Source organism: Monodelphis domestica, chromosome 5, assembly GCF_027887165.1.
Source record: "Monodelphis domestica isolate mMonDom1 chromosome 5, mMonDom1.pri, whole genome shotgun sequence".
In the NCBI taxonomy this organism is placed as follows: Eukaryota; Metazoa; Chordata; class Mammalia; order Didelphimorphia; family Didelphidae; genus Monodelphis; species Monodelphis domestica.
In genome coordinates, this window is record NC_077231.1 from 73,018,001 (window position 1) to 73,038,483 (window position 20,483).

Sequence of the window (20,483 nt, forward strand, 5' to 3'; positions counted from 1 at the left end):
CCATGGCATCTTTTGGCGACAAAACTTTAACACTATACTCAATTGCATGAAAAGTTAGAAGACCCCCAAAACATCAACAGTGAAGTCTAGTTCCTCTAGAGACTCCAACAGCTCTGTGGCCTCCCACAGGACTATGAGTCAGTGGGCCTGTTGGGGCATAATGTACTCTTGATGGTGTTCCCTATGACTGGCCACAGTCCCAAAGACACCCACTTTCGGGCTGTGAATTCCAGTTATACATCAAGCATGGTGATACTGTACCTATAAGTAGGACACATAAGGATGGCCCAAGGGATCCTTTGGAGCCCTCAGGATAAATCCTTTTCTCCTCCTCCACACCTTGGGGGAAGATCAGGATGATTCAGATATGACCTAGTTAGCATTCCTGAGAACAAACTCTGAGCTTACCCACTCTCAAAGACCTAGTTGTGAATCCTCAGGATTTCTCCCTCCATCCCAAAGCAAAAGTTGTTTGCTTTGAAATTCAAGCACTATCCTGAAAGTGTGGCTTGCTACTTTCTAGAGACTGGGTTCAACCCAGATCACTCTTGGGGTTGAATCTCTTCCCATTCTCTAGGTTTCTTTATCTTTAGAGCTTTGAGCTTCTGACTGTTCCCTTAGTATTTCCTTTATCCATACAGGACACCACTCATTCATCTTCTGATCCTGGGTATTTCCTGTTCATATCCTTTCACCAGACTCCATTGGAGATCCATACAACACACTGGACTTCCCTAGTTTTCTTTATGTTATGTGAATGCCATTGGAATATGTGGAGAGTCTCCTATGAATTATCAAACAACCAACTGGCAACAAATTAGGTATTTACTATGTGTTAGGTGTGCTATATATACATGGCGGACACAAAGGCAAAAACAAGAGTCTCTGTCTTCAAAGAGCTTATATTCTATCAGGGAGAAAACACACACACAAAATATTTAGAGAAAAAATTCAAGGTAAATTAAATGAAGGGAGGGCACTCTCCTCTCATGACCACTACATTCTAGTGACATATTTGTCTGATAGCTTGTTATCCACTGAATATTTTGTGTGTTTCATTGGTAGAATATTGCAAGTTACCCATAACTGTCATGTATCTGTCTTTTATTCTTTGGGCCACGCCAATTTTAATTCTTTAGAGATTACACTATACCCTGATTTCAAGTCACATAATTGAAGGGAAGGTCACTTGCTTTAGGAAGAAGCTTGGAGTCATTAAAAACACTATGATTTTCCAAAGGAATCTATCTTGCTCTTCTCTACCAGTTCAATTTTGGGCTTAAATCATTTTTCATTTATAGTGTCTGTCCAAGTCATGTTCATTGATTGCCTGGCTTTATGGGTTGTCCAGTTAATTGCATAGTGTGAACAATAGACAGTTGTCATCTTTTTGGTTTCTCCAATGTGGATAGTTAGGTTGAACAGAGATAGCATTGTTCAGTCCAGCTACAAATCTGAGTAGGTCCCAGGTTCAAATATTATCTCTGCCAACATATTACCTATATGACCTTGAGCAAGTACAGCGTCTAGCAGCCAAATGGAAGGCTGTCGTCTTAGAGAAAGCCTACCTAATTTTAGAGAGACTTAGAGTTGCCTAATAATTGATGATGTTTTTTGGACAAAGTTAATTATGAAGCCTGGCTAAGATGACATAAAAGGGTGCCATCTATATTGGTGCAGAATGTACTCAAAATGATAAAATCATGAAGTGTTGCAGTACTGTCATAAATATTAGCTATAACTATTCCATTCCAATAAAAAACTGGAATATACTCCCAGTTAACATTTTACCTCTGACACTTATTACAGAGGTGATTCTGGGCAAGTCATTTAACCTCATATCTTAAAAAAGGGTTTAGATCATATGACTAAGTTTCCTGCAAGCTTTAGATGTATGTTCCTTCAATCTTAACTCTTCAGTATCCATTCAAATTCAGTAGGAAAAAAATTGCCCCAAATCGTGGTAGACATCCTAGGTTTCAGTTTTTTTTTTAAAGGTTCACCCTTTCTGAAAATGCAGGTTCTGAGATTCAAGATGATGAGATGTTGAATTTACATTTGCAAAACAGATCCAGATAATAACAATTTTAAAAAGTCATGTTCCTACCATTATTTTTACAGATGCGGAAACTGAGGCAAACTGCATTAAGTGACTTATTCAGGGTCACAGAGGTAGTAAATGTTTGATGTCAAATTTGAACTAGGGAAAATGAGTCTTCCCACAGGGAGTCAAGAAGATCTGAGTTCAAACCTAACCTCAGACCATTATGTATATTATGATAGCACATTTAACTTGAAAATACTCTACTTGCATGTTATATCCTTAGGCTTTAGGGAGTTTTAAAAATTATTTTAAATGTTTCTACTTAAGCTCAGTAAGAGAGAATGCCATGTTTTCAGAAAATCAATATGTAAAAAGGTCGAATTATAAAATAGACAAATTCAGGGGGTGGTTATAAGTACCACAAAAGATTAATTTGCCTTAGGGAGAGATTCACCTTGTTTTAATTATAGGTTCTCAATTCTTCTAGTGCATTTGAAATATAATTTCCATATACAAAAAGATGATTTACATATAACCTTTCAGAATCACATAATTTTAGAGTTGGAAGACACCTCAGTGGCCATCTGGTTCAATTCTTGCTTGTCAAAGAAGACCCTCTATATTATATCCCTCAAGTAGTCATTGAACATTTGCATAAAGACCTCCAACATGGGGGAGTCTCCTTACCTTTCCCCTTTTGTTCTAATTGTTAGAACAATTTTTTAAATCTAATTGTTAGAAAACTTAGATGTTTCCCAAAATACAGCTATAATTTTATGATAAGAAAAGAGGAAATATTTTTTATAGTAAAATAAAAGAGATAGAAATTAGGTTTATAGAGATATGAAACTAAGTTTGAATCCACAAATTAGAAAGAAAGCCCTGTTGGGAAAAGCTGCAGGGAAAGTGAGATAGGGAAATGATCTCCCTATGGGGGATGCCCAATGGAATGCTAATTACCTGTCAAATAGGTACATAGGTAAATAGATAAAAATGTATACACATATGTGCTTACATATATGTATATATTCACAGACAAAAGCTCTTACTTAAAGGAATAAATTCAAGGGATTCCCATGGATTTTTTTTAAACCCTTATCTTCTGTCTTGGAATCAATACTGTGTATTCGTTCTAAGGCAGAAGAGTGGTAAGGGCTAGGCAATGGGGGTCAAGTGACTTGCCCAGGGTCACACAGCTGGGAAGTGTCTGAGGCCAGATTTGAACCTAGGACCTCCCATCTCTAGGAGTGGCTCTCAATCCACTGAGAACCCAGCTCCCCCCCCCCCACTGATTTTTTTTTTGCAATGATTACTAATCATCTTTTCTACAGTGCAGCTTAATATTAGCATTGCATATTAACAGAACTTTGTGAAATAATACTAGAGATGCAAAGCATGATAGGATTCAGCCCTCATGGATTTAACTCCCTATCTTGTCACCAACTTGCTCTATAATTTTTCAAAAAAAATTAGGCAATTATTTTTAAAAAATAGAACAAAGTAGATACAATAATTCATACCTTACCACATTCTGAAAGCTAATTAGTGTACCTAGAGATTGTCAGATTAAAGAAGCAAGCAAATCTAAATTTCATAGACTCGTAGAAGGTTAGGTTTTTGGAGAAACTTTAAAGACCATCTAGGGGAACAGCTTCATTTTATAGAAGAGAAAACTGAGGTCCACAAAGTTAAAGTGACTTGTCTAGTTAGCCAGTGGCAAAGACTGAACCATTGGCTTCCTGACTTAAAGACTAGGATTTTTGCATTCACTGTCCTGCTTTTGACTTTTAGTCTCTCCTGGGCACTGTCCATAGGAGACACCTAATCAATTCTCAGTGGTTTAAATTCCATCGAATCTATGCTTAATATTATTATAATCCTGCCATCTTTGAAAATTTGTTTTTATAATTTCAATGACATTTACCTAAAGCTGAAAACTGAAGAGATGACAAAGGTAGTTAGTTGATTGGTCTGCCTACACAACAACAGGCAAATGGTTTGGACCATTGCTTTATTTTGGTTTTTACAGTACTAACTCATCTAGCTTTGGTTCACATAGCTCTTGTCTCATCCCACTTGGAGGGGATATCAATTGCCTTCTCGTGGTGCAAATAACTCTTGGCATAAGGGATAGAAGAGCAGGGTCCAAGGATAGGAGAAGAGGGGCAGAGGAAGAGATTCATCAGTACGTAGAACCATAGATCAAAACGGAACTGGAGGCCAATCAATCATTGTCCAAAAGGGCAAGAAAGAGAGGAGCTTGGCCATTTGCCCAAGTGGTGAGTTTGAACTGAAGGTAGCCATTGATGTCCATGAGCAGCTTAGGTTAAATCATCTTACATTTTCATTCACTTAACTTCCTTGAACTCCTTCTCTTCCTTCAAGCTCAATTGCAATGTTACCACTTTTATAAAGTCTTCTTTCACCCTCTAACTTGGAAAAAAAAGTAACTTTCTTCTCAAAAATTTTAACCTTACCTAGACTTCTCCTCTGTAGTTATTTTGCTCTATTATATATGCATATATATTTGTGTATATGTGTGTGTTTATGTGTCTTTCCCCTATTACATTTTAAGTTCTTCATGTCAGGGTGCCTATGTGATAGATAAGCATTTTGAGACTTTGGGAAAGTTTCCAGTGATTCAGCGTCATCTAGAAGTGAGTGTGCATGTGTGAAATCCTAGGCAAGTCACTTAAACTCTGCCTCATTTTCCTTATCTATAAAATGGGGATAATAACAGCTTCTTCCTCCCAGGATTTTATGAGCATAAACTCTCTGTAAAGCACTTTGGAAGCCTTCAATTATTGTATAAATGTAACCTATATTTCTCTCTCTATCTGTCTGCCCATTTGGGTTTATCACCTATCTGTCCATCTATGGTGGTGGATGGTGACATGACCAGAAGACATCCAAGACTCTATAAGAGCCCATTTATATTACCATTATTGGCACTTTGCACATAGTAGATGCCTTAAAAAGGTTTGTTGAATGAAATAACATTTGTATAGACAAAAGAATGAATGATTGAGTTCACAACCATGGATCAGCAAAAAAGAAATACAGAGGGGGCAGTGAGGTGGCTCAGTGGAATGAGAATCAGGGACCACAGAGATGGGAGTCCTGAGTTCAAATCTTTTCTCAGATTTGTGCTGTGCAACCCTGAGTTAGTCCCTTAACCCCCATTACATGGCCATTAATATTCTTCTGCCTTGGAACCAGTATTGATCCTGTTCCAAAACAGAAGATAAAAGTGTAAAAGAAAAAAATATATAAAGTTTAGGATCAAGTCCAGGGATTAATGTGCAAGCAATGGGTTTCGCTCAGCAAGCCCTTATGATCTGCTTGCCGTATTTCTTCATTCCTTTGATTAATCACAACTGGGTTCCGATGGGTTGAATGACCTCGGGGTCTTTAGACTAGAGAAGAAAAGGCTGAGACTTGGACATGCCTTCATATGTCTGAGGGGCTGTCTAGTGGACAGAGACCTGGATCTAGAATCAGGAAGTTGCTCAATTATTTTCAGTCATATCTGACTCTTTGTCAGCCTATTTGGATTTTTTTTTTTTTGGCAAAGATAACTGGAGTGGTTTGTAATTTTCTTCTCCAGCACACTTGACAGATAAGAACACTGAGGCAAGCAGGGTTCAATGATTTGTCTAGAGTCACACAAGTGGTGAGTGTCTGAGATCAGATTTGAACTTAGGAAGATGAGTCTGCTCATATGGAGTCAGGAACACCTGAGTTAAAACCTGTCCTCAACACCTTACTAGCTATGTGACCCTGGGCAAAGTCCCTTAAACCGCTATCTGCCTCAGTTTCCTAATCTCTCAAATAGAGATAATAATAACAATTATTTTCCTGGGTTTTTACTGAGGTATATATGTAAAACCCTTATCTTCTGTCTTAGAATCAATGCTAAGTATTGATTCTTTTTTTGTTTTATTTTTTATAATTATAATAAAGGTCTTTAATGAGAGTAGGAAGACTAATTTGGGGAGATGCACAGAACCTCAGGCCTGGATTTCCCCCTAAGTATCAGTTCTAAGCCGGAAGAGTCATAAGGGCTAAACAATTGGGATTTAGTGACTTGCACAGGGTCATGCAGCCAGGAGGTTCAAATAAGACAATATTTGTAAAGCTCTTAGTATAATGCCTGGTTTATAGTAAGTGCCTAATAGATGCTTCTTATTTCTTTTCTTGAGGTGAGAGATGAAGTGATTGATTGTGTCTGATGCAGAATTTGAACACAGAATTTCCTGACTCCAAACTGATTGCTCTTCTGATTTATACAATGGAATTTTTTTGTACTACAACAAATGAAAGTGATTATTCTCTGGGCCACCTAATTCCTGTAGAAGGGACTCTTGTTGGGCATGGCTTGGACTGGACAGTCATCGATGGCTTTTCCACCTGTGGATTTCTGTGCTCCTACAATTCCGTTAGTTTCCATTCCAAAATGACAACCATCATTGTCGTGCAGACATTATTTACCGGCTGATGACTGAAGAGCACTGTGGATTTGTTAGCAAGTGCCTCATGAATCCTATACTACTACAAAGTTCTCCTTCTTCAGTTCTCCAAAGGTTAGTGAGAGCTCACAGCATTTTGAAAGAACTCCCATCGCTAACAATTAACATCACTCATAGCCCCAAATGGTACTTTTAAAGTTGTGTCTGAGGACGTAAGTATTAGTTTTAAGTTACCCTACCTGCTGCTCATCTAAAGAGTCTTTCTTGAGGTCATCTATCCTTGCAATTATTTCCTTTTTCATTATTGCTACATATTGGGCTAGGAGGCATTTCAGATTTTCAAAGTAAAGATTTGTGAGTTCTCTCGGATGAAATAAAAACTTTTGGCTTTAATTCAATCCAAACATTTTGCTGATCCCTGGAACAACTCTGGTACCAAAAACGTTTAAGCTCCCTGGTTTTGCCTGGGAATTGAGGCTACCATCAAAAAAAAAAAGAGTACTATTCTTGGACTTTCTGCTGCTGGGCAAATGTTGTGGGATAAATGCCCCAGAGAACATCATCTTGTCCCCATGTATGCAAGGATAAGTATAGGTCTGTCTAAACCCTAGGGATATGAGTCTAGATTGGGATGGAATTCTTCTACAATGGGAGGGAAAGAGAACAAGCATTTATTAAATACTTACAATTTGCCAGAGATAGATCTACATACTTACAGATGGAGACAGACAGGAAAAGACAGACAGAGACAGAGAGACAGAGACAGTGGCAGAGCCAAATAGAGAGCCAATGGGAGAGTGAACTAGTGAGAGACAGAAGATGGGGATACAGAGGCAGAAGTACAGAAAGAAAGATAGACACAGAGCTGGACAGAAAAGCAAGTGAGAGAGAGTGACAAAGAGGAAGACAGAGACAAGCAAACAGAAGCAGAGGCAAAGAGAGGCAGAAATTAGGAGCAACGGAGATGGACAGAAAGGAAACATAGGAGGCAGACAACACAAATAGAGATAGATGGGGACAGACACAGAAACAGAGGCTAAGAGAGAGATTAAAAGAGAGAACAAGAAAGAGACAGACAGAGACAGAGAAATACACAGAGAATTTGGAAGCACTGAGCACTATCTTAGCATAATGGGTCAATCAGGGAACATGAAGTTTCATGCTGTCTTGGAGGAGGGCACAATTGGGGAGTCCCATAAAGGAAAGCTTGAGGTCAAATTGGCTAATGTTTAGAAGGGAAGATAAAGATGGGATAAGAAACACTGTCAAAGAGGATCAAATATGAGAATATTTAGCCTCAAGAAGAGAGCATGGTGGAGGAAGATAGGTCAGGATTGCTGCCTCAGTTATTTGAAGAATGATCACACAAAAGATGGATTATGCAAGGAGAGATAGTTTATATGGAGGAAAGGGGGATAGGTTTTGGAGTTGGAAGACCTGAGTTAAGACTTTGACTTTGCTGCTTAGACCTTATGTGGCCATTGAGGAAGCCATGCAGTTAGAATATGCCTCAATTTCCTTCTTTATAAAATAAAATCATTAGACTAGGTGCTCTATGATACCATGACTTATTTTATTTAATTGTTTAATTTAGAGTATTTTCCCAGGATTACAAAACTCATGTTCTTTCCCTCCACTCCCCCACCCCATCCCACAGCTAACACACATTTCCCTTGGTTTTTACATGTGTCATTGGTCAAGATCTATTTCCATATTATTGATGTTTGCACTAGGGTGACCGTTTAGAGTCTCCATCCCCAATCATATCCCCATTGACCCATGTGGTCAAGCAGTTGTTTTTCTTCTGTGTTTCTGTTCCCTCAGTTCTTCCTCTGAATGTGGGTAGTGTTCTTTCTTACAAGCATGACTCATTTGACTTGGAGAAAAGAATTATGACTAGCTAATGGAAGATGCAGGGAAGAAGATTTTTGTCTCAAAAGAAGGGAAAACTTCCTAATGATTAGGATTATCCCCAGATAAAATGGGCTGCCTCCAGACATAATAAACTATCCTTAAATGTAGCTCTTAGAATAGAAAAGTGACCATTTCTGGGGGATAATAAAGATAATGGATTCATGCTTACAGTGAGGGTTAGGTTGGATGACTTTGGGCACCTTTCTAACTCTATTGTATTATTTATCAGAGGAATAAAGGTTTAGAACCAGTCAGAATTTTAGAGGTTTTCAGGTTCAGAACCAAACCTATATTGTAGAAATGAGGAAACTGAGAGTCACTTAGCTAGTCTTGAGGCAGGACTCGAACCCAAGTCCTTCTGACTTTAGGTCCAGAACTTTATCTATTATAGCTAGTTGGCCAAATGAATAGAATATTGGAGTCAAGATAACCTGAATTTGAAACCTTGCTCAGATGCTTACTGCCTATGTGACCCCTGACTGTTCCCAGCCTCAGATTCTTCACTTGTAAAATGGGAGTAATAATAGCACTTGCCTCCCAAGGTTGTTGTGAGGACCAAATGAAATACCATACCAGAAAAGTATCTTGAAAGCTTTGAAACACTCTCTATATAAATTCTGGCTACGATCACGCCAGGTCATCTCTCTTAGAGTCAACCTGAACACACTCTTTCACTCATAATGACAATTTGAACAAATGATAGAAAGCAATTTTGCTAAGTGCTGAGCTTAATCATTTGGCCTCCATCTATGGATACAGAGGGCTCCAATGACATATTTAATCATGCTAAGTGCCAGAAATTCTCTGATTCCCTAGGGGAAGAAGTTTCTTGTGAGGACTGGCGGGTGGCTTTCAGAATCATTTATTTGTATGGGGAAATCTATTTTCCTCTCTAGATCCCTACTGACCCAGCAGACACAGACTCTCCCTATCAGAGGAAGATTGTTCTTTCCATTAGCAAATCAACAATGCAATTCTACCATATGGGGGGAAGGAATGACAGATAGCTCCTTTTTGGAGCAAATGATTGAATTAGACCTTCTTGGTCAAGAAGCCAGGCATATGGTTGGGTAGCTCAGCTGCTTAGATCACTGATCTGATGTAATTAAAAATCTTCATTTATCCATTTAAATCTCTCAATAAAAGCTAATGCAGAAGGTTTACCAAGCACTTTACATAATTGCCTCTTCTGATCCTCACAGCATTGGCTAGGCTAGATACTAAGACAGATAGATAGAATGAGAGAACTTTTTCTCTATGAAACCACACTGGCCATCTTTATTTTACTACATTTCTTGAGTTATTCTTTATTTTTATTTTTTTACATATGACATAATATGATATGTAACATAATAATATAATTTGTTATACATATGTGATAGATTATAATAAATATGCTTAGCCCAGAGAAACAGATTCTCACATTAGCTACATCCAAAAATCCGTTTCTCATTCTTTCTTTTCCCCTCCCCCTCTCTGCTCACCCCCTCCGCAAGGAGGCAGGTAATATGATTTAGGTTGTACATTTCTTTTTTAAGGTTTGAGCCTATTTTATTTACAAGTATACATTTAACAGAATGAATGAAACCCTGATACCCAAGTCTAGTTAAAAGTAGCATGACAATATTTATCATTTGATGATTACATTCTTTTAACCAACAAACTACATTGAAAAATTAATGCTGGTAAAATTTTTGGTCATAATAGTAGGACATACAATACATAAATTAAAATATAATTTCTCAACATTTGAAAATGCAATGGACAGAAGGCAGAGTTGAGCATAATCTGGAGGGAAGCGGAAAGCAAAAGCTTGGACCCAAATGACCTCTTTCAGGTTAACAGGAGAAAAAAGAAAGCATAGTTTATCTGAAATGATAGCATATAATGCATATTTCCCTGTTCCTCACGCTGAGAAACAAGTCATATGTTGCTTATGCCAGAGAAAAGTTCATGGAGGAAATCAAATGAAGAATGGTATTGCTAAATTCTCTGGAGACTGTTTTTTTACAATGATTTATTAGTTATTATTATTTTTTTACAATGATTTATTAGTAAAAGTGAGTGTTGTGTGTGTGTGTGTGTGTGAGGGAGAGAGAGACAGACAGAGAGAGAGAGGAGACAGAGACAGAGAGAGAGAGAGAGAGAGAGAGAGAGAGAGAGAGAGAGAGAGAGAGAGAGAGAGAAGGAGGGAGAAAGATCACCAGATCAACCTAATTAAAAACTGCTTCCATGCTTTTAGCCATGGCTCAAGCAGAGCATTAAATGTTCTAGAGAGAGCATTTAGGTCCAGGAAGAGAGAGAAAGTTGGCACTTCCTTTCCATTTGATTATATGGCCCGTTTTTACCATTCCTCCTGGGACGGTCTGATTGGACAGGCTAAAACCTCAGCCTGAGTCCTGACTTCTAGGCAAGTCATCCGTTGCAGGGGGACATCCACTCTCCCTCCAGGACAGCTGCAGCTATAGCCACTTCTTCCAGGAAGCCACAGCATACCCTGCTAGTCAAAGTATGGGGCTAGGAAACAGAATAAGGGGGTACATTTTATATTCAATTCACACATTTTATATGAAATTCAATCTGCATTTGGAAACTGCTCCTTTTATGGTGGTGGATATCCTTTTTTGTCATAAGTCCCTTGGAATTATCCTGGATCCTCCCCTTATTGACAGTAGTTATGTCTTTCACAGTTGATCATCATACATTATTGTTGTTATTATGTGCAATGCTCTCCTGGTTCTGCTCATTTCACCTTATATCACTTTATATATGTCTTTCCAATTTTGTTTTTGAATCACACCCAGTCTATGTTGGAACTATGTAGCTTTTGGCAAACATTAAACGTCTTTGTCTTCAGTTTCCTTTCCTTTAAAATGAAGAGGTACATCCAGATCCAAGATTATGATCCCTTCTAGCCCCTTTTACAGATAAAGAAATGACGTTTCAGAGGAACTTGTCCTTGGATCCATAGCTAGTAAGTTTCTGAGGCAGAATCCAAATCTCATCCTCTTCTGATGCTGTCTAGTGTTCTTTCTACTTGTTCATCCTTCATTTTTGAAGAGGGCCGATGATATTATGGGCTGATGTCTTGACTTGCAAGGTGAGTTGGATTTAAGTGAGGCAGAGCTGCCCAAGTCATCAGCCTCACCCTCTTTCAGAACCATCAAAGCCTAGTTCCAAGAAAAAAGTCAGGATAACTGGTGATGGTCTTGGCACCTTTGATGTTTGACCAAACTCTAAGCTCTCCACAGAGTCTGCTTTAGCTACCTTCATGGCTCTTGGAACAAATTGTTCCCCTCTATCTCTTTTGTTAGGGGAAGTCTTCACAGCTCTGTGTTAGATATTCTCCTAATTCATCAACAGGTTTGAGGCTTATTGGTTACTCTCACCTTGTTCTGCCCATCTGCTGAGATGGTTTACTGGAGGTGTGGCTTCTGCTCATGCTACAGTTTCTTAGAGCCACAGGAGAGAATTGGTTCAGAGCTGGATACCAAAGGTAGGTGAGTTCCATGTCACCAATAAGTACTTACTAGGTGACTGATTGGCTTTGACTTTCACTAATTTTGTGACCTTCAGCAAGTTAGTTAGCCTTTTGAGCCATCATTTTCCTTATCTGTGGAATGAGGAAGTTCTAAATGACTTTCAAAGATCCTTCTAGCTCCCCATCTAGAATACTATGATCAGAGATCCCATTTTGCAAAAATATACCACCATCCTCAAGGATCCACAATAATATCTATTTATAAAATCACTGCTAACCCATCAACACTTCAGGGATACCAAAACCATCATATTTTCTGCTTATGGGGAGATAAGCAACACACTCAGGGAAGACTACCATATTATACAAGGTGTGACTATGTTGAAATGGAATTGATTCCACAAATCCCCTACAAATTAGTCTCATTATTTAATAATCACACCTCATTAGACTGGGGATATAATAGCCAGCTTGACACTTAAAATTCATTATTTACAATGTGGTTTGGAGGTAGGAAGGTTTAAGGGAAATCGTACTAAGTCAGAGCCCTGGGACCTGGGTGATAGTGCTTTGTTGTAACATAATATGCATGGACCAATTATTTTATCTTCCTATCTTCAGGCTCAAAAATGGCTAGATGATAACAATCACAGCTCACATTTATATAAATCTTCTAAGTTCCAAAGTGTTTTGCATATATTATCTCATAGGATCCCTGAGGAATGTTGGAGCTATAAAATTAAATGATTATCTGTGAGTTATTCACATTTGTCCATGAATGCTTAAGAATAATATTACAGAATTACAGCTTTTCAGAATTTGAAGGAACCTCAGAAACCTATCTACCAACTTGGAAAATATTCCATTACTAGTACGAAGTCATCGAATCTTTGCTTGAAGGCTTTCAGTGAGGGGAAACTCATCATCAGGTTTGAAATGCCAGTTCTGCCACTTTCTGTGTGACTGTGGGCAAATCATATAACTTCTGAACTTATAACCTTATCTGTAAAATGAGCTTTCAGCCACAAATCTAGATTCCTAGGTATACAGATAAGTTGAATACAAATCAGATTTTTAAGGGAGGGCAAGTACTAAAAACTGTGGGGATCAGGAAAGACTTCATGACTGAAGCATACACATTCCCTTAAGACTGTATGATGGAGTTGGGTCAGATGGCCTCTAAGATCTCTTCTAGCTCTAAATCTCTGGTCTTTGTCTAAGACAGTCCTTTCTACTTTTGGACAACTTACATTATTTGGAAGATTGTTTTTTCTTCTCTTTATTTATTTATTTTTTATACTTCTGGTCTCTTTGAGTTGCAAATGTCTCTTTCATTAATTAATTAATTGGTTTTTATGATTTTGATCTCTTTGGAGGAAGCTTTGTTCTTAATATCAATTTTAAGACCCTTCACCATTCAAGGTGCCTTCATATGGCCACTACCCATCTATCTAATCAATGGCACCTAGAATTGAACACAATATTCTAGGTGTGGTCTGCTCAGAGCAGAGTATAGTGTTCTAGTCATCTGAGCCTTATAGGATAAGGTTCTTGCTAGTAGGGAATGCTTATTAATTATATTTGTATCTTTAAAGCCTAGTACTATGCTCAGAGAATGTTGTGTTCAGGCATTTTCAGTTGTGTCCCACTTTCCATGATCACATTTGGGGTTCTTTTGGAAAAGATATTGGGGTGGTTTGCCATGTCCTTATCCAGTTCATTTTGCAGATGAGAAAACAGAGGCAAGCAAGGTGAGGTGACTTGTCCAGAGTCACATAGCTAGTAAGTATCTGAGGCCAGATTTGAACTCAGGAAGAGGAGTCTTCCTGATTCTAGGTAAAGTACTCTATTTATTATGCCACCTAGCCTCAATTCTTAGTACACAGCTGGTGATTAATAAATGCTTAATTGATTGATTGTGCCTTCTGCCTCTCAATGTATGGCAAGATGTCAACTTTTTTGATAGTCATGTCACATTGTTGACTGGCATTTATATCAGGCTTACACTTTCCCAACGTCCTTTCTCTTCACAACTACTTTTTGAGATAGGTAGTAATAGGATTTCTATACCTATTTTGAAGATGAGGAAATTGAGACTCACTGAATAGTTTGTCCATGGTTATATAGCCACCAGTCCTCTGAACTAGGGCAAGAAGAATATGACAGAATAAGTAGTTGATATAAAATGATCTCTTCCACTGCATTAAACAGATGAGCTAGTAAATCCTGCAACAAATACCAGGTCTAGTTCCCACTTTTTTAATTAGGATGAGTTTCTAGTTAGAAAAAAATCAGAGAAGCAAATGTCTATGATATCCTAATTAATGCACACGGCTTCACAAGTGGATTCCTAGGTGTCTAGATTGGGATTTCTCACTGATTCATTAGAATTGTCATACTTGTTTATAAAGAACTTGAAGCTGACTGTTCTTCCATTCTCCTGGAAACCTGGTAACAAGGTCATTTTTTATGCCCGGGCTCCAATCTGGAGTCCATGTAATTGTCAGATGTAAAGTTATACTCCTTTTGGAAATGGATGGGAAATGGTCTAGATCTCAGATAGGGAAGGTACATAGAGGGAAATGCATTTTTGAATACCATCCATCTATAGCATGAGCTCTTAATGTGGAATCTTTAAACATTGTTTTTTGACAATTGTATTTCAGTATAATTATTATATCTCTATTTTATAGTTGAGGGAACTGAGGCAAACAAAAGTTAAATGACTTGTCCAGGGTCACACAGCTACTACATTTCTGAGGTTGGATTTGAACCCAGGTTTCCCTGACTTCAGTAATCTTCTCTATGTTATTTTATTAATTTAAAACCATGTTTCTGAGAAGAGGTCTGAGAAGTGGGAACTAGACTTCCCTACACTGCCAAATAACAAAAAAGTTTTAAGAATCCCTGGTCTAAATTGTGGGAAAAAAATAACTTAGAATTTGAAAAGCAAAGAGATCTATCAAGATAAGTAGGTTCCATAGAATAATAGATGAAAGAAATGACTAAGAGTGGCTAATCTTAAACAGGAAAATGGAATTCATAAGAATTAAAGCATGAGCAGGAGAGTTTGTTTTAGAATATGTTTTAGAATATTTTAGAATGTTTAATAGAGAACAATATATTGGAATTTATTACATTTTCCTTAGCCAGATAGGAAGGGTATAGTGGGATATGCAAGGGGCAGAGCATAGGGATAAAAGAATTGGATTTGGAATAATTAAATTCAAGTCAATTTTACCATGACAGTATCTTTCAGAACCAGTCTTTGCTTCCCTATTAAGCCATCAGCCTAATGCAGTCCCTCACCATCTCTCAACTGGACTTTTCTAATTGCTCTCCTTATTTCCAGTCTCGCCATTCTCTAGTCCATCCTCTCTACATAGCTGCCAAATTAATATTCCAATGACCAGGTTTTATTGCATCACTCTCCTTTTCAATGGCTCATAGGGAGCTTCAGTGGCTCCCTATGGCACCTAGGATAACACACACACATCTGTCTAGTATTTAAGAGCTTTCACAATCTGGTTCCAGCCTCAATTTCTGGATTCATTAACCATCACTCCTCCTTCAAATACTCTATATTCCAGCCAAAATGGCTGATTGACTTTTCCCCATCTGTGGCATTCCATCTCTCACATGCTCTGTTCCCTTTTCCTAGGATAGTTTCCCTATTTACCTCTTCCTCTTGAGATCCTTTTGTTCCTTTCTTAAGTACTTTAAGTATCTTGAATACTTTAAGTACTTTGTATTACTGAAGTATTCTATATATCTGGTTTCTTTTAAGGCACAGCTCATGTCCCCTCTTATTAACTCAGTTGAAAATCACAATGATCCTGCAGGATGGGTGCTGTTCTGTATTTTATAGTAGAAAGAACTGAGGCAAACCAAAGTTAAATGACTTATCCAGGGACACAGCTAGTAAATTCTGGGGCTGGATTTGAACCCAAGTTTTCTTGACTTCAGGCTCAACATTTTATCTACTGTGCCAATAGAATCCTCTGAGACAATAGTTGAATCCTTGAGAGAGCTAATAAGATCACCACGTGTGATACTATGGAATAAAAAGAGAAAAGGACCCAGGACAGAGCCTTTTTGGGGATACTCAAAATTAGTGTTTGAAATATGTATGAGGAATCTACCAAGGAAGCTGGTGTTTGGACAAATACTGTCTAAAGTAGAATCAGAAAAGAAAGAAGTGTCACAAAACCTCCAGAGACTATCAAGGAGAAGCTTCTCAGCAGTCAGACACTACAGAGAAGTCAGGAAGGTTCAGAATTGAGAAAAGGCCACTAGATTTGTCAATTAAGAGATCATTTCTGACTTTGTAGAGGGCATTTCCAGTTGAACAAGACTGGAAACCAGGTTGTAGAGAATTCAAAAGTTGGAAATTAAAGACTCACAGAGTAGGTACCTTTTCTCATAGAGTTTATCCAAGAAAAGAAGGAGGGCTCTAAGACAGTATCTAGCAGGGATGACTGCGTCAAGTTGAGTTTTTTGTTTGTTTGCTTTTGTTTTTAAGTGTGGGGCAAGAGCATGTTTATAGGAAGCAATGATGGTTCCAGAAGATAGGGAAAGTTTGAAGATGAACATAGAGTTGAGAAAGGGAGCACTTTTCTGGAGGTCTGGAGGGAAGAGGATCAAAAGGAAATAGGGAGAGGTTTGCCTTGGTAAAGAGAAAGACCAGATCCTTATCTGAGATCAGAGTGGATGAAGATGATTGAGTGATGGGAGATGTGGAAAGGAAAATGGATTTCTCAACCCATGGTCTCTTTTTTGCCACTGAAATATGAGTACAAATTCTTGACTGCTGGAGAAAGTAGAAGAATGCCATAAGAGATTTGAAGAGAAAAGAGATTTAGAACCACTGATGTGGTGAGTAGAAGGGGTGAATAGAGAGTTGAGAGGTAAAGAAGATTTGCCTTACTGCAAAGAAGGGCAATTTGAATTTGGATAAAATAAATTTATAGTGGACTCATTCAACATGCCTTTATTATTTCCTGAAACTAAACGAGAGTGTGATTAAACTTGATCCTAAAGAAGATATATAAGAAAGTACTCATTCCACTTCTTTGTATAAGTAGAGGACTATGTGTATGGGACACTGAACATAATGGTGAGTTTATTCACTGTTTGTGTCAATTTATTTGAATCGTCTTTTAAAAAAAAATTTGGTGGGGGCAGCTGGGTAGCTCAGTGGATTGAGAGCCAGGCCTAGAAATGGGAGGTTCTGGGTTCAAATCTGGCCTCAGACAGTTCCCAGCTGTGTGACTCTGGTCAAGTCACTTAACCCCCATTGCCCAATTCTACTTGGTTCTAAGACTGAAGATAATATTTGCTTTTTTTTTTTTAAATTCTTTGTTATAAAGGATAATTTTCTGTAAAGGGAATAGGAAAGGACACATCCAGAAATGTAAGTATTATGAAACCAAATTCTATCAATAAAAATGTATTAAAATACTTATAACCTCATGGGGACATGAAGATCCATTAAGTTTGCAAAGCACTCTATCAATTTTAACTAATTATTGTTGTCTAATTTATCTTACTGCCAAAGCTAGGAAGTTCTACTATTAAGGCAAAATAAGGAATTTGGGGTTAGATAACCCCTAAGCTACTGTTCAGCTCTAAGTCTATGATCTTGTGCTGAAAGCATCATATGACCTTCAAGCAGCATAAGACTCAAGGTAGCTAGATGGTGCTGTGGAAAGAGTGCTGAGGCTGGAGTCAGGAAGATCTGAGTTCAAATTTGAGGACATCAAAGAATTTAGCACAATGTCTGGTACATGGTAGATGCTAGATAGATGCTTATTCCCTTTCCCTCTTTCTTTCTCCATGGACTGGAAAGCTTGATTGGTGCCTATGTTCTGCTTGGGGCCAGGGTGTACACAGGACATTGACTACACCAAGGCTAGTTGCATTAATAGTTGATGGGCAAAAGGAGTTCCCTCCAGGGATCTTCATTTGTCTATATGCTAAGAGGGTTGGTGAGTCAGTCTCCAGAGAAACCTTAAGAGCTGAATAGCTTAGTTTGGGCAACTCTTTGTGAAGATATCACTCTAGGCTGGTGTATCTGACTACTTCTTAAATGACCATTTGACAACCTAAGATTAATAGTAGTCATTTGTACTCAAAAAACCCTTATTCAGCTCTGTAACATTCACCTTGTCTAGCATTGCCCTTCTCTAATCATGGATCAATAAAGGTTTATGGAATAAATAAAACTGAGTTCTGACAATTACATAAAAGAATGAACACCCTTCTATGAATCCCTGCTCTGAGTTGTTCCAAAAAAGGTTTTTAGTTGTTTGTTTGTTTTTAAGAAGATGAGTCCTAAAGTTAGACCAAGGAATATTTGCTACAAAGAGAAAAGAGCATGGCCTCAGAATCCTCGAGTTCAAATCCCAGATATATTGCTTGCTCACTGTGTGACTTTAGGCAAACCAATGAACCATTTTTGGCCTCAGTTCCTTCCATTGAAAAATCAAGGAATTGCATCAAAATTGATTGATAAAATCTTTTCTAGCCCTGCAGTTCTGCATTCTATTGGAAGTGTAAAGGGTAAAATTATGGTTGAGACTGAAAAAAATTTAAATTTAAGTGGTCACCAAGGGAAATCCCAAATGATAAAATAACCAAGTCAGCTGCCAAATTTTATGGTGATTTAATTGATATAGTAGAGAATATTTTAAGAAGGAGGAGGAAGGAAGGGGCTAGTACCAGGCAGGAAGATAGGAGATCTAGAAAATAAAGTTTTGAGTGTGAAGGAGGAAAGAATCAGCTTGACCTCCAAAGAGGCTTAGCTAAGATGCTTGAACCTGAATCAGCTCAAAGGCAAAACTCACCACCCAACACTCCAAGGTGTCGGAACACCTAGCATACTGCCAGCCAGAGTTGACTCTCTAGGGAAAGAGGAGGGGCCAGGAAGTGCCATGCCTTCTATGGACATTTTTACATCATTTTTCTGCATCTCATCTGTACCAATGAGGACTTATCTTGACTTAAGACAGCCCAGAGGTCCTTTTTTTTTTTTTTTGCACATGTCTGTTGAAGGCCATCTCCTCAGATAATTAAATCTTGAGTTTGATGCAGACCTTCAAAATCTTGTTAAACTGAGTAAGGTGAAGAATGTAGAGTTTCTAAGACCTGACTCTGTTATTCCAAGTATATCCATTGTTACTGATCAGGAAATAGCTAAATCAGATCTTCTAAAGAATGGTCTGATTAGGGTGGAATAGTTTTGAAATTCACAGCAGAGACTGTGAGTGAGAAGCACCATTTTTTTTCAGCTTGGTATTGTAAAAGTTTAATCAATCATGACTTTTTGATCCTTAATTATGAGTAAAACATAATAATAGGTGCTATGGGGGAATACAAGAATATAACCCTTCTTAGAGTCTCCAGTCTAGAGGAAGGGCTTTGATACTTTGATACTTGGATGTATGTGTGACTCCTATCATTGTTGCAAATTATAACCCACCCATGTTTTTTTTTTCCTTCTCAACCCCTGCAACTCTCCTTCATATCTTCCTTGTAATCCTATCCAAGAAGTTCCACCCAACATGGTGGTTGTCTTCCTGGCCTTTGTCTCAATCTCCTGATGTTGTGTGGATATTAAGAGCTCTCCTTAAGTTATCCCCTTTTTCTTGTTACATGACCAGTCCATCTCCCTTTCTGGTCATACCCAACATACCCAGGAAGAAGGACTTTTTCTAATACAAGATAGGTTTTGGTAAGTTTCAAGTGAGTGGTAATAGTCAAAAATCAGCCTTTGAAATAGGTGTGGGAATCAACCAGGTAGAAAGGAATAAGAGGGAAATGAGTAGCCTATTATTCCAGGGAGGTTCTAGTAAAGATGGGGACAGCTAGGTGGCGCAGTGGACAGAACACTGGACTTGGAATCAGGAAGACTCATCTTCCTGAGTTCAAATCCAGCTTCAGGCACTTACTAGTTGCATAACACTTCACCCTGTTTGCTTGTGTTCCCCATCTGTGCAGTGAGCTGGAGAAGGAAATGGCAAGCCACTCTAGTATCTTTGCCAAGAAAATCCCAAATGGGGTCACAGAGAGTCAGACACAACACATAAATGATTGAACAATGACTAGCAAAGGTAAACAGGTGAGGGAAGACTGGTATGCTCCACTAGGTTTAGAGCCAAGACAACCTTGGTTTGAATCCCTCTGCAGACACCGAGTACCTCAAAGGTTCACAGATTTCAAGCTGGGAGGGATCTTAGAATAATACTAAAAGCTAGCATTTATATAGAATGCTAAGGTTTACAAGGCCTTTTATACATTATATTTGAGCTTCATCATAATTCTGATATTATATAATTCTGTGAGGGAAGTAACAGAGAGGCATGTCATTAAGATCTACCCTTTGCTGCTTAATACATTTAGCTCAGGTCTGGCTAGCTCTTGTAGGAGATAGAGAGCCTGGTCCAGAGTCAGGATGACTTCTCTTCCTGAGTTCAAATTCAGCATCAGCATTGGGCAAAGAATTTAACTCTGTTTGCCTCAGTTTTCTTATCTGGAAAATGAGCTGGAAATGACAAGCCACTCCAGTATCTTTGCC